The sequence below is a fragment of the Sus scrofa genome, chromosome 16, assembly GCF_054392235.1.
Source record: "Sus scrofa isolate SSC_HxYL_T2T_F1_AM1 chromosome 16, Sscrofa_HxYL_maternal_Yorkshire_Landrace_v2.0, whole genome shotgun sequence".
NCBI classification, from domain to species: Eukaryota; Metazoa; Chordata; class Mammalia; order Artiodactyla; family Suidae; genus Sus; species Sus scrofa.
In genome coordinates, this window is record NC_139398.1 from 17,353,951 (window position 1) to 17,369,122 (window position 15,172).

The 15,172-nt window shown below is 46.7% G+C and overlaps 1 pseudogene across 1 annotated transcript; it reads right to left on the bottom strand.

The window, feature by feature from the left end:
* Positions 1-6,422: 6,422 nt before the first annotated feature.
* Positions 6,423-12,652, bottom strand: LOC100521410 (nuclear envelope pore membrane protein POM 121C pseudogene; annotated as a pseudogene). Its single transcript, XR_014830753.1, has one exon. The product of XR_014830753.1 is annotated as a nuclear envelope pore membrane protein POM 121C pseudogene (transcript).
* Positions 12,653-15,172: the final 2,520 nt, after the last annotated feature.

Genomic DNA, 15,172 nt, shown 5'->3' on the forward strand with positions numbered 1-15,172 from the left:
CCAATGCTTAGTACCATTTATAGAATCAAATCTGAAAAAATGTTAACACACCTGCACACCTCCATCTTGTTAATGCTGTTACCGTTAGCGGTATCATTATGATTTGTCTTACTGTGGTTATTTCGAGTGACTGTTACATTTTTCAGCATTTTATAAAGTTCCTAAATTGAGTGCATATTCCTCTATAATATATATTTTAAATTAAGGCATACTGAGGTAGTAAAAGGATATTTTTTTGCTCTATCAAAATTAAAATCAATGCTCTATAAATATCATTTCTAAATAATTACTTCACTTATATTTTATATCTTTGTGATTTATAAGAACAGATTGATTATTTATCTTTAATCCGTGCTTCATTGCTTCTATGATATATACAGAGACATGTAATAGATTGCCATAATTAGTCTAAGGTCACCCAAATGTTCTTTGCTTTCTTCCTTTATTCCAACACTCTTACAGTGGAAAGACATGATCAAGAGGGAGAGAGGAATGATCATAGATAGGTAAATTAGCTGATCAACACTTTGTATTTGAATTATATATATATATATATATATGATCATAGATAGGTAAATTAGCTGATCAATACTTTGTATTTGAAATATATATATATTTAATATATAATATATATATATTAAACTAGTTTGGAAAAAACACTTAATATTTGACTATAAAGAAGCAAGCATTCAATGAATCCTTAGGGTGGTGCCATATAGAAATTACAAGACCTGATTTGTTAGGTGGAGTGGGGCAGTATAAGTCTACGCTCTACTTTCCTAATTGAACACTGGTGGACAGTTCACTGCAGTGTTACAGTAAGTGATCAGTTTAGAGCCATTGTGATCTTACTCTACAGAGAACACTGAGATGAACAGTTAATTCACCTGAAACCTAGTCTCTAATGCCCCTGCAGTTCAACTTAATGAAGACATATATTTTCCTAAGGACTCATCAGATACAAACTCTGTAATGCTAAAAAGACATTTTACAGAAAATGTTGTGAAATATGAATGTGGCAAAGAGTAAGATCAATTCTGACCATAGGCCTAGAAAGATGCAACAGAGAAGTCAACTTTTGGGTCGTGCTTGAAAATAACTGAAATGTCTGTGTTTATTTTATTCTTGAAGATCAGAAGAGGAGTAAAGTCTTTCACCAAGAGAACGACTAACTCTGTTTTAGATAAAACAAATACAGTAGCCAAAAAGGTTGCTCTCAGATGACATACAGAAGAATCACGGGGTGGAAGAGGTGGGTTATGGAAGTAAAACCCTCAGCAAATTCACATCCACCATGATGCACAAATCTCCCACCTTCAACAAGGCAGTAGTGGTCCATTCCTTAAACGGTTTTGATGGCTTTTGGAGAATCATTAAATACATAAATTTGAATTTCATTGACAAACTACTAAATGCTTCCATGCACATTTATTAAACCTAGCCATATTATTAAGACTAGCCCAGCTGAGTTGTATCTGTAGAACTTCAAGCTACTGACATGTACATCTTGTAGGCTGCTGCTGTACAAGCAACAATCGAATACCTTAGGGAACCTCCCAAACGAGTAGTTCCCTTTCTTGCTTCCTTAAAAGTTTCTCTTTAAAGGTCCTCTTGATCTAAATCAATAGTATTTATAGTTTACTCTTAAGCTCAGGTGTTCTTTCCTTTAGAAAATGTTTTATGATCAGAAGCCCTGCCCCAACCATTATGGAGTAGATTAGAATGGCTTAAATAGCTCTCCTTCGGGTTCTTCTATAAAGTCATATAATCTGGGGATAGAGGCAGGTTTTATTCTTCTCCAGTTAATGTTCCACTTATTAATTTTCCCCTTAACATGTTGCACGGCTAGATGATGCTCCAGGACAACGCTATGTGAAAGTGGTAAGAGTGCTAAGGTCTTTTTCCCGATCTTAAGGAGAAGGCATTTGGCCTCTCATCATTAAATATGGTTTTAACTCTAGCTTTCCCATATTCTGTAGCACATATTTTCATGTCTCTAGCCTTAGTTTATGGAGAATTTTCATCATAAATCAGTGTTCAATTTTGTCAAATGTTTTACTTTCCACTCAGATCTTTGTTATTGCTTTTGAACAGCATTCTTGGACATTGATTTTTCCATGGTCACTTCCAAATAGTATCAACGCCTTGGGCAGGACCGTGGAGCTGGCTTGGAATGGGTTAAGGTGGGAGGTGTATCTAACAAAAATGGTAGCAACCCTTTTCACAAGGATCGGGAAGATTTTCTTTAATGACTGCTTCTAAATTTGTTTTTGGCCTTTAGGACAGCATGTCTTCCGCACCAATGATTTAAATATTTATTGTTGACAATTTTGCCAAATGCACTCTTGTTTTGGGGAGAGGAGAGCTTGTCGAGTTCTTCACACAGCCATTCTGGGAGTCTTGCGAAAAGCGGGTTCTTGCGGGATAAAAGGAAAGTTTCAGTTTCTATTTCTTTTAATGGAAATTTTATTTTTGAGGAACTTGTGAAAATATTAAAAGAAACTTCCCAAGTAATGGAATCATTTCAGATGCTATAGTTATTTTCTAGATAATGTAATGTGAAGTATGTAACATTCAAGTTCACCCTCCACACACATGAATTATAGTCAAATGGTCTTATATGACACCGTGCCTTGGTAGTAATTACCCTTGTAGCATAGTCCATGTCTTTCAAACTTTTCAAATACAACATACCATCTTTGGGGAGATCCTGTTGCCACTCAGGACCTGACGTTGTCTCTGCGAAGTTGCGGGTTTGATCCCCAGCCTGGTTCAGTGGGTTAAGGATCCGGTGTTGCTGCAAGCTCTGGCCTAGGTTGCAGAGGTGGCTCAGACAGGTGTTGCCATGGCTGTGGTGTAGGCCTGCAGCTCCAATCCAACCCCTGGACTGGGAAAAATATCGCTTGTAAATATGAAACCATCATATCCATATCTCATTTATAGAAGTTGTTGGGGCTTTGAGATCATATATATATATATATATATATATATATATATGAGTGGGTGTATTGTCTGATTTAATGGTTTATAGTAAACAGTGAATTTTCCTTAAATTATTTTTAAAGCTTATGACTATATTTCTTATGGTTTATTTGGGGGCATATAATTGACATATAACATGGTGTATATTTAAGGTGTACAGCCTATTGATGTCATGCATTCATACATTGCCGGTACTGCTACCTCCATCACATCACATGGTTATTATTTATTTTTGGTGGTGGGCTTTAACTAGTCTCTTACAACTTTGAATAATGTAATGCCATACTATCAGCTATAACCAGAATGCTGATCACCGGAGACCTAGGGTTTATTCATCTTATAATTGCAAGTGTGTGCCCTTTGACCAACATTTTTCCAATTCTCCTGCTCCTCAGCCCCTGGTAACTACCATTCTCTGTTTCTGCGGTTTAAGTTTTTTTAGATTCCACATATAGGTGGTATCAGGCAATATTTATGTTTCTCTGTGTGACTTAAACCTCATTCAGCGTAATAATACTCTCCAGATCTATCAGTGTTGTTGCCACTGGCAGGATTTTCTTCTTTCTCTTGTCTGAATGATGTTCTTTTGTGTTGAATATACACCATCGTTTTATTCCTTCCTCCATTGATGGCCCTTGGGTTGTTTCCATACTTTGGCTATTTTGCATAATGCTGCAATAAACGTGAAGTAAAGCTATCCCTTTAATGTTCTGTCTCATTTCCTTTAGATGTACACCCAGAAATAGGATTTCAGGGTTGTTTGGTAGTTTGATTTTTAATTTGTTGGGGAGCATCCATACTGTCCTCTAAAGCGCATGAAACCCCTTCCATTCCATCCCCAGCAGTGCATAAGGGTTCCCTTTTCTCCACATCGTCACCAAAAATAATACCTTTTTGTTGGCAATAGCCATTCTCACATTCAACAGGTGTGAGGTGATACACCATTGTGGTTTTGATTTTCAGTTCCCTGATTATTAATGGCTTTGTGAATCTTTGCATGTAATTGTTGGCCATTTTCATGTCTTCTTTGGAAAAATGTCTATTCAGGAAGTTCCCCAGGGCAGAGGCTTAAGAATCCAGTGTTGCCACGGCTGAGGGGGAGGCCACAACTGTGACACAGGTTAGACCTTTGGCTCAGGAACCTCCACAGGCTGCTGGTGTGGCCAAAGGAAGAAGAAAAAAATAAAGCAATATTGTGCCATTTCTTGATCTAAGACTCAAGAGGCTGGCATGCTTCCATTCTCTCTCAGACCCTGCACTGGGAATTGCCCTGAGAACATGCCCAAGCCACTCGGCTGGAATATGCCAGATCATCTGGAGCAGAGGGAGACTGTCTTATTTGAGTCCATCATAGTTCAACTAGACACCAGCTGAGCTGACTCTTGACTGCAGACACATCAGCTGAACTGGGCTTACATCAGTAGAACTATCCAGCTGACCCAGGGACTTGTCAGCCATATGGAAATGCTTATTACAAAATGTCTGGGAGTTCCTGCCACGTCCAATGGGTTAAGGATCCCACTGCAGTGGATTGGGTCCAGGCAGAGGTGTGGGTTCAGTCCCCAGGCCGGGGCAGTGGACTAAAGGATCCAATGTTGCTGCAGCTGTGGCTTGGGTCATAGCTGTGTCTCAGATTGAGTCTCTGGCCTGAGAACTTCCACATGCTGCAGGTGTAGCCATTAAATGTTTAAAAACTATCCGTTAGTTCCTCTGCCCATTCTTTAAGTTGGATTATTTGATTTTACTATTGTGGTTGAATTTTATGAGTTATTTACATAGTTTGGATACCTCCAACTCTTTATCCAGTGTGTGGTTTGCAAACACTTTTCTCCCATTGTGTATTGGCATTTTTACATTGTTGCTTGTCCCTTCAGCTATGCAGAGCTTTTGCTTTTGATGCTATTTCATCTATTTATTTTTCTTTTTATTGGTTGTGCTTTTGGTGTCATGATCAAGGACTCATTGGCAAGATCCATATAAAGAAGCTTTTTTCTTATGCTTCCTTCTAAGAGTTTCACGTTTCATGGTTTATGATGAAGTCTTTAATCTGTTTTAATTTGAGTGTTGCGAATAGTGTGAGATATGGATCTGACTCCATTTTTCTGTATGTGGTTATCCATTTTTCCTAGCATCATGTACTGAAGAGATTCTCCTTTACCCATGGAGTATTCTTCCATTTCTTGTCAAATGTTCATGGACTGCATATCCAGGGATTGATTTCTGAGCTTTCTATTTTGTTCCCATTTTATTCTGTTTTGCTTGATCTTTGTATGCATGTTTATGCAAGTGCCACACTGTTTTAATCACTACAGATTTGTAATATATTTGGAAATCAGAAAGTGTGATGCCTCCAGCTTTGGCTTTCTTTCTCAGGATTGATTTGATCAGCTAGAGCTCTTTGTGGTTCCATACAAATGTAGGACCACTTTTTTCTATTTATGTGGAAAATGCCATCAGAATTGTGACAGGAATTATGTTGACTCTAGAGATGCCTTTGCATAATATAGACATTTTCACAATATCAATTCCTTTCCATTTCTTTATGTTTTCTTCTTCCTTTTCTTTTTTTTGGGGCTTCACCACCAGCATATGGAATTTCCCAGGCTGGGGGTCAAATTGGAATTGCAGGCACCAGCACACACAGCAGCCACAGCAACACAGATCCATCTCAGCAGCATCTCTGCCATAGCTTGTGGCAACGCTGGATCTTTAACCTACTCAACAAAGCCAGGAATCAAACGTGCATGCCCATGGATACTATTCAGGTTCTTAATCTGCTGAGCCACAAGGGGAATTCTAATCCACGAACAGAGATTTTCTCTTTGTTTATGTCATCTCCTTTTTTTTTTTTTTATCAATGTCTTATATTTACCACTGTACAGATTATTGCTTTCCTTGGTTAAACTTATTCCTGTGTTGTTTCTAATGCTATTTTGTTGCTATTTTAATACCTTTACTGTTTAATGCTCTTGTGAATAAGATTGTTTATTTCTTTTTCACATTTCACTGAGCGTGTATAGAAGTGCAACGGATTTCTTTGTGTTAATTCTATATCCTACAACTTTACTTGCTTCATTGATTAATTGCAAGAGTTTTTTGTTATTGTTGTTGTTGAGTCTTTAGGATTTTCAATAAATAAGATCATATCATCTGTAAATAAGGGTTGCGGGTTTGAACCCTGGCCTTGCTCAGTGGGTTAAGATCCAGCATTGCTGTGAGCTGTGGTGTAGGTCACAGACGCGGCTTGGATCTGGCAGTTCCTGTGGCTCTGGTATAGGCTGGCGGCTACAGCTCCAATTAGACCCCTAGCCTGGGAGCATCCATATGCTGCAAGAATAGGTCTAGAAAAAGGCAAAAAGACACACGCACACACACACACACACACACACACACACAGTGTAAAATGGAATCCTAAAATAATTTAAGAGGAAACATTCATGTCAACATTAAACCATTTTATTTATATTATTTCTAAACAGACTGAGACATTTAATAGGTACAAAATATTAATTAGAGACGTTTTGTTACATTTTTAGAGTAGCAGTCTTCAAACTAAAAACGGCAGGTTGAATGCACACATTTACTGCTGCTGTCTCACAAAATTACCCAAAAACTTAAAGTAAGAATTTAAAGGGAATGATTCCATAAGGACAAAGTTAGTGGATAAAAGGGTAAAAATGACAGTCACATTTTGCCATCAAAAGTATACTAAAAGAAAAAACCATACACTTATGCAGCAATTCCGAAAATGCCTAGTAGGGGACAGTGCCCGCAGTTGGTAGAATTCGACATGCTCCTGTAACTCAGACGTATTCAAGAACTGGAAGCACTGTATACACTTGAAAATGAGGCTCACACTGTAGCTGAAAATAAGGCTGGTGGTACATTCCGAGGAGAAACATTGTTTCCCCATATTTTCTTCCAATCCTCAGAGAGGAGAATAATGTTCTGGTCTCCTGGGAGTCTTAACTGAAGACATTGCACAGTGGTGGACACCAAGTCTACCTGGAGATCGGAGTCGTGGGGGGAGGTTCTCCATTTAATGTTAAGCCAACATTCATTTTCCCCACGTGACTCTGAAAATACTTTCAAGACACTTACCACCTAAACCTCAATACAAACCTACTGCAAGTACACGGTTAATGAAGATATAGTACTAGAAAACTCCTCACTGTGGAAACTGAGCTGCCTCAATGAAAACACCTGGCATTGGGGGCTTATCAGCTAAAATAAATCAAATGCCTAATTCACTGATTGGGAGGTTTATATCCCCTATTCGGCACACAATGAGATGGATTCGAGTAGCTCTTTTTTTTTTTAACGAGAGATCACAGGTTTTTATTCTTAGGACATAAGCAAGGAGAAAAACCTCACATTCATACTAAAAATTCCAACGGGACTCACGAAAATGCAGGCTGTGCGTATAATGGCCAGCCCCAGTCTCCTGTTGCCGGCCAGTGCAGGCACAGGTCCACACCTGCACTCATGCATTCACACTCAGGCCACGCCAGGCCGCCTGCTCCAGGGGGTTCCTGGACCACTGGTCCCGCCTGTGGAACTGAGGTAAACTAGCTCAGAGTCCTAACCTAAGAGGGGCTGCCTGATGTAAGCTATAGGCAGAAGCCTGATTTCTAGACCTGTGCCCCACCCCCCTCTCGTCCTGGCAGATGTTCCAGGCTCAGGGCCCTCCTCAGCTCCACACCCAACAGCCAGGAGTCGAGCTCTCCACGGGGGTGGGGGGGCGCAGTCCCCTGCCAGCAGACAGTCACCCTCAGTCAAAGAGGGGAGGGGGACTCGCTGCATCTCCGTCCCATGTCTAAAACAAGAACTAGACTTTGTGTTTCCAGAAGCAGCTCCAGTCCCTCGGAAAAGCTGCCTGGGACAGCATTTGAGCCTCTTCTTCACACAGGCGTCACTTAACCATACAGCTGATTTCTCGTCAATAGCGTTCATACTCAACCACCTCAATGAACCAAGCTTGAAGGAATTTAAAAGGCAGGTTAGCGTAAATACAAAACCAACTATTTCATTGTGTTGAAAATGGTTAAGTACGTTTTTCTTTTAGTTTAGACACACGCACTCATGCTTCTCCCAAAGAGGATGGGTGGGGCTGTCAGGCTCTTGGGCCTGGGGTACGTGGTTTGGGAAAAAAGGAAGAAGAAAGGAAGGGGCAGGGGGAGTAAGATCTGGCTTTAGAATGCGGTTTATTATCTAGGCTTTCTAACTTGTACTCTGGGTGATCGAGCCTACGGTGAGGTTAGGTAGGTGGGGAAAGAAACAAAGAGGCCCCCTCCTCCTAGGCTGCCAGCCCTGAAAGTCAAAACACCATTTGAAAATTCCAGACTCAGCACTTGGAGCCATCAAGTGGTGCCCCTTTCCACATTCAGCGAGCGAGGCCCCAGAAACTTCAAGGGTCACCTCCAGCACTACCAACATGCCGCCACTCACACAGGTCAATTCTTCCTCCAGACTCGACTCAAAGAGCAAGAGACATGAGCATCAGACAAAGTAACACAGGACAAGGCTTGAAACATGTGATCCCGGAGAGTCGGACAAGGCCGGTGAGGCCAACACGGACGGTGGACAAGGAGGCAGCTGACAGCAGTGGTGGGCATCCTGCCTGCTCCAAGATCGTCCCTCTCCCAGAGTGAGGTGTCACCCCTGCATCTGCCAGGCTAAGGGTCTTGAGCCACCAAGCTTTTGGGGGCCAGACTGGCAGAGAGGGTTGGCAATGATACAGCGGCCCCGACTGGGAGGATCAGTACCCACTGGGGTATCCAAGGCAAAGCTAGATTCAGGATCATTTTGAAAGGAATTGATCCTACAAGGAGTCCGTGAGGGACGAAGCAGCAGGAATGGAGACCCCGAGTCCTCTAATGGGACAAGGTGAGAGAAGCACTTTTCATAACCAAGCCAAGCAAGGTAAAGCTACAGGGGTGAGCGCTTCCCCCAAGCCCATCAAATGCCTCTCAGAGATGCAAGTGGTGAGGTCTCTACCTGTGACTCTCCAGCCGAGGTGGCTCTCAGGGAAAGGCTGGCAAGGGAGCTGCCTGACTAAGCTTTTATACCACGAGAGCGTCACGGAAGGAAGAGGGCAATATGCTCAGGTGTTGCTTGAGTTCTCTCCAGCCTCACCAGTGCGACCACTCCAGCAAGGTCACAGCCTTCTGCCCTGCCACCCTTCTTGCCTTCCCATCCCCCCAGCAGCCTGGGGCTTTTGCTTCCTGCCAGACAGGGAACAGCCTCTGCAACTGCCACCCCTGCCTGCCCGCCCCGCTGGCTGAAGCCAGGCTCGGTCAGAGATCTCTGCTTTATGCAACTAGAAGATGAGAGGCTCTTTCTGGCAGGTGCCAAGGTCCAGGTCTTGGCAGGAGGGGGTTGGGGGGTGTGGTGGGGGGGAGGGCCAGGGGCTACTTCTTGCTAGTGTGCTGTCTCCTGGCCTGCAGCTGTTGCCAAGCCCCTGGGGGCTTGGATCCTGCACCCTTGGAAAAGGAAGGCCCTGTTCTAACAAAGCCCTGGGTGGGTGTTGAGGATGCTCCAAAGGAGAGGCTGCTGCCTGATGTGCCCACCCCACGGGCAGGGGTGCTCTGACCAAAGGTGGGCGTGGAGCTGCCTCCAAACACAGGTTTGCTGTCTGGAGTGCAGGCCACCTTGAAGGCAAAGGAGATGTTCTGGCGGGGCGCACCCAGGCTGTTCTGACTCAAGCCTCCCACAAAAGGAGTCATGCTGCCAGCGGTCCCCCTCCGTCCTGCTCCGGGGCCGAAGGCGCCTGAGGCAGAGCTGGTTCCTGGGGAAGCCACACTGATCCCAACGCCTCTGCTGCCAGCTGGGGCTGCTGATCCCCCAAATGTGAAGGGGGACGGTGTCGTGCTACTGGAGCTACTGGTCCCACCGCTGGTGGTCCAGGTTGTAGCCGCCAAGCCAGAGGTGGTGGCTGCACCAAAGGAGAAAACGGCTGTGGTGCTGCCCAAGGCTGGCTGGGGGCCGGCCAGGGTTCCAGAGGCAGAGGCTGTGGCTTTCAGGCCACCAAGAGTGGACTTGTGGTGCTGCCCAAGGTGGGCTGGGCTGCGGCTGGAGTTGCAGTCGGGGCGGGGGCTGCAGAGTCTCCCAGCGTGAAGGAGCTGCACAAGCTGGGCACAAGGGATGGCTGGGCAGCCCACTGCTGCTGCCCATCAGTGGCCCCGAAGCTGGGCCGGGGCTTGGATCCTGGGTGTGATGAGAGAGAGGGCTTGGCACTTGAGCCAAAGGGAATGTTGAAAGCTGGGGTGGCGGTGCGACTGAATGTCAGCGCGGGCTGGCTGGTGGTGGCTGGGGCAGAGGCTGTAAGGGTGCTGCCCACATCGCCATCGCCAGCAGTGCTGCTGCTGCTGCCGGCGACTGTCTGAGCGGCACTGGGAAGGGACGCGCCAAAGCTGGTGACTGCTGTTGAAGGAGGCAGGGTGGGAGGCTTACCAAACTGGACTGTGGAGCTGGAGCCCACGGCTGGGGTGAAGCTGGCCCCAGAGGCAGGGGGAGGCCCAAAGAGGAAGGGCTGGGCGGTGGAAGCGGTGGGGCTAGTCACGCTGCTCAGGCTGCTGGTCATGCTGCTCACACAGAAGCGGAACATGGGCTTCAGAGCAGAGTCTACGGAGGAGGGGCCAGCCGTGGTCGCAGGAGCCACCGCAGAGGTGGCACTGGTCTGGCCAGTGAAGAGAGGGGCGCGCAGAGTACTGGCCGGAGGAGCTGTCTGCTTGAAGAAGGGAGTTAATGTGGGCACGGGAGCAGCTGCCTCCCTGGTGTGAGAGACAGGCTTAAAAGTGAGGGATGGGCTGCCGGTAGTTATGGGGAGGGCTGAGCTGGAAGATGTGGTGGCTGTGACCTTGGAAGGGCTAGAGGGCAAGGCGCCCTCGTTCTTGCTTTTAGGAGGGGGCCAACACATGGGATCGAGCACGGGAGATGGTGAAGCCACAGCCGGAGCTGCAGAGGCAGGAGGGTGAGCAGCTGAGGTGCTCAGCATTCCAAAGGGAATGTTGTGCTTGGGGGTGGGAGATGGGGCCAACAAGGCTTGGGATTTGGCAGACGTCTCGGCCTGAGGGGCTGGAGGTGACGTGGTGTCCGGGACTGGCCCTGTGGAAGAAGCAGGGATAAGGGTGCCGCCAAAGGAAATGGCTGTAGGTTTGGAGTCCGAGGAGGTGCCCGGAAGAGGCCCTGACTGTGAAGGGCCAAGAGGGGCCAGAGGCCTGGGTGTCTTCGGAGGTGACTGGGCCACAGTGGTTGCCATGCCAGCAGATGTGGGGAGGGATGGGAGGCCTGGGGCATCCTGCATCTTCTTCGAGCTCTTCAACAGTGGGTTAGGGCTGGGGGCTGGGAGCGTGGTTGTGGTGGCGGGAGTCCCAGCAGCAGGCAGGCTGAAAGTGAAGGGAGGCTGCCTGCTAGGTGGGTTCTCGGGGACAGAGCTCCAGGCGGTATCAGTCTTATCCTCCAAGATCTCGTTAAACCACTGAAACCAAGCTTTCTTTTCCAAGTCTATGTCTTCAGCAGTGACGGAATAGCCAAGCTGGGGAGGCGGAGGCAAGCTCAGCTGGTCCCCTCGCCAGGACCGCAGCAGCTGCACCTTCCGTCTACGCTGCCCTGAGCTGCCAGGGATTAATGGAGAATTCCTCGAGTTCTGTTTCTTCCACGTGGCTGTGTCGGCAGCTGGTGCTCCCCGGGACTCCTTGTCCGCTATGAAGGGAGTTGAAGGACCAGAACGATGAGGAAGTTCCTGTTCTCTTCTTCTCTTTGCTGGCCTCGCTAGAGTCTGGGAGCAGGATGAAGCTGGGCCAGAGAAGGGAGATGAACTAGGAGCACTCCTCTTCCGCAGCTGACAGAGACCTCCAGTAGAGCTGTAGGAACTGGTGATGGCGTTGCGGCTGGCGATGGGGAAGCCGCCTGTGTCCGTGCTGGTCAAGGAGCTCAGAGGAGAGGTGCGTGATCTCTTATTCAAGTGGTCGTCTGAGCTCTGGGGACTGAGACCTCTCTTCAGAGACCCAGGCTTAGGCACAAAAGAGGCAGGGAGTCCACTGGCCACCAGCGGCTCGAATGCCGAAGGTCCGCTTCCACTGCTCTCATGGCGCCTTCTCTTATTTTCCTGGCCATCAGCACATATTTGGTCTTCCTCCTTCGCTGTCCTTTGCTTCCAGGCTCTGAGGGCACTCAGCACCGTCTCCTTTGCACATGGGTCCGGGCCGGTAGTGGACGGTGAGGACAGTGTGGAGCTGCTAATCTGCCCTGATAGCGGGGGACGATTCAGTTTGCTCTCCGGAGGAGCAATCCTCACTGTCACTGGGCTGCGCACCGTTTTGGAATTGCGAGCAGAGAGCACAGGCCTCCTGTGCCAACTACTCCCGCACACCGTGGGGCGGACCCCCAGCCAGGAGTACGGGGCCTGCTGGACTGGGTATCTTCTGCGAGGTGTTCCTCCAAACCGATGAGCTGCAGAGCCACAGTCCCGGAGGGAAGTCCTCCTAGCGGGTCGGGGAAGAGGAGTGGGTAGGGAGGGGTGAGTAGGAACCGCGGGGCTTTGGCCTGATGGAGCTGGCGGCGGCGTGGGGCGGGCGGGCGGGCGGCGGCCAGGCCTCTCCCGCAGGTCCCTGGCCTCCGAGGGGGAGGCAGGCTGCGGGGGCGCGGGCTTGCCTAGGTAATTGCCCATGAGGAACAGAGCAGCGCGGGGTCAAGTCCTTTGAAGAGGCGCGGAGCCTCTGGGAGCCTTCCGTTTACTGCTGACTAAGCCGGAGGCAAGGTGAGCAGTGTTCGGTGGCGGCGCGCGTTCCGAACCAGCGAGGTTCTGAAGGCGCGTGAACGTCGGGGCTCGCGCCTGAGTCCCCACCAGACCGCGGTACCCCCACAGCCTGCCAGGCCCGCGTAACCGCCGCCGCCGGCACCAAGGGCAGCGCGAGGCCCGGCAGCGCCAGGCGGAACTGCGCTGCCCATGCCCGCCGCAGCACCAGCCCATAGACCCAAGGTCCCTAACACTCGCAGGCCACTGCCCGCCCCAGCACCAGCCCATAGACCATGAGGTCCCTAACACTCGCCAGCTACTTCCGCCACCGGTGGCAGCCTACAGTCAAAGTAGCTGACTTGCGCTTGTCGGAGACATCGCGACTCCGCAAGCAAGCGCAGCCCCAGAAAGTATAATAATAATAAACAGTTAAAAATAAAACCCCCCAAACAAGTGTGCATGCGTAAAATGAACTTGAGTGAAAATAATCATAGAGATAAGATACGTACACACACACCTCTATCATAAACATGCATGGAGAAGGCAAACTTGAGGCTAATGCTGCCGAGTCAGGTGATTAGGCTATCAGTGGAGACAAACGGTGGACCTCAGTTGTATGTACTGGACTTTATTTGACAACACTTTCTAAATCTGAAATAGACCTAAGTAACATGTTAAGCCATGTTGAACATAATCTCTGTATAATGAATGATTCATCGTCTATGTATTTTTATCTATGGTTGAAATAGTAAGAAAGTGGAGATGTAGGAATTACATGTCTGTATGTTAAAATGTTTAGAGGATTCAGAAAAGAACGCAAATAAAACACTAATATAGTAGACCAAAATAATAGTCTTTGGTGTCCCATATTTTTAAAAATTCCAAAGTAATGATTATTTGTGCCCTCATATGACCACATGACTTGTAATCATTCAGATGATTCCAACTGAACAGTTAAAAAGAAGCCAAATGGGATAACTCTCCTTCGAATGTAAATTAGTACAGCCAGAGTGGGAAAGAGTAAGGAGATTCCTCGAAAAGTGGAAAAACAAAAATGCCATATGATACAGCAATTTCAAACTGAAGGAAATGAAATCAGTACTTCAAAATGATATCTGTACTCCCATGTTCACTGCAGGAAGAGTCACAATAACCAATATACGAAAGCCAGGTACGTTTGCCCAACGACACATGAATGGATATACACACACGTGTGTGTGTGTGTGTGTGTGTGTGTGTATCATCCAGCCTTAAATGACCAAGAGATCCTGCCACTTGCAGCAAAACAGATGAAACTGGAAGACCTGCTAAATACAATAAACCAAATAGAAAAAGACAGAATGATCTCACTTATTTGTAGGATCTAAAAAGTTGTTGAATACATAGAAGCAAAGACTAGAACAGAGCTCACCAGGGGCAGAGAGGGGGGAGAAATGAGGATATGTTGGCCAAAGGACACAAATTGCAATTATGGAGGAAAAAGAAAGCTTGAGCTCCACTGTAGGGTAGGATAACAATAAATTAGACCAAGTGGACCTAACGGGCCTACGTAGATATTTCTACGCGACAGAAGAATAAACATTCTTCCCAAGTGCACAGAGCACATTCTTTAGGATGGATCGTATTATGAGCCACATAACATTAAAGCAAACTTCAACAAATTTTAAAACATTTAACACGATAGCAATTTTGTCGCCATGATGGATAAGACACTAAAACACAACAAGAGGAATGCTGGAAAGTTTACAAACAAACGGAAACTAAACAACACAACTCGGAACTACCAATGAGTCAAAGAAGAAATCCCAAGATTTACAAAAACATAATCTCCAAACAAAGGAAAACAGAAACGCAATGTAACAAAACACAGAGGATGCTACAAAAGCAGTCCCTAGAGGGAATTTTATATTGATCCAAGCAAATGTGAAGAAAACAAGATCTTGGGGTTGCCATCATGGAACAGTGGATACAAATCCGACTAGGAACCATGAGGTTGCAGGTTCGATCCCTGGCCTCACTCAGTGGGTTAAGGATCCCATGTTGCCGTGAGCCGTGGCATAGGTCACAGACACGGCTCGGATCTGGCATTGCTTTGGCTCCTGATCCCTCCCACTCCCTTCCTCACCCGTCGGGCAGCCACAAGTCTATTCTCCAAGTCCATGATTTTCTTTCCTGGGGAGATGTTCATTTGTGCTGGATATTAGATTCCAGTTATAAGTGATGTCATATGGTACTTGTCTTTGTCTTTCTGACTCATTTCACTCAGTATGAGAGTCTCTCGTTCCATCCATGTTGCTGCAAATGGCATTATGTCATTCTTTTTTATGGCTGAGTAGTGTTCCATTGTGTATATATACCACATCTTCCGAATCTAATCATCTGTCGATGGACATTTGGGTTGTGTCCATGTCCTGGCTATTGTGAATAGTGCTGCAGTGAACACGCGGGTGC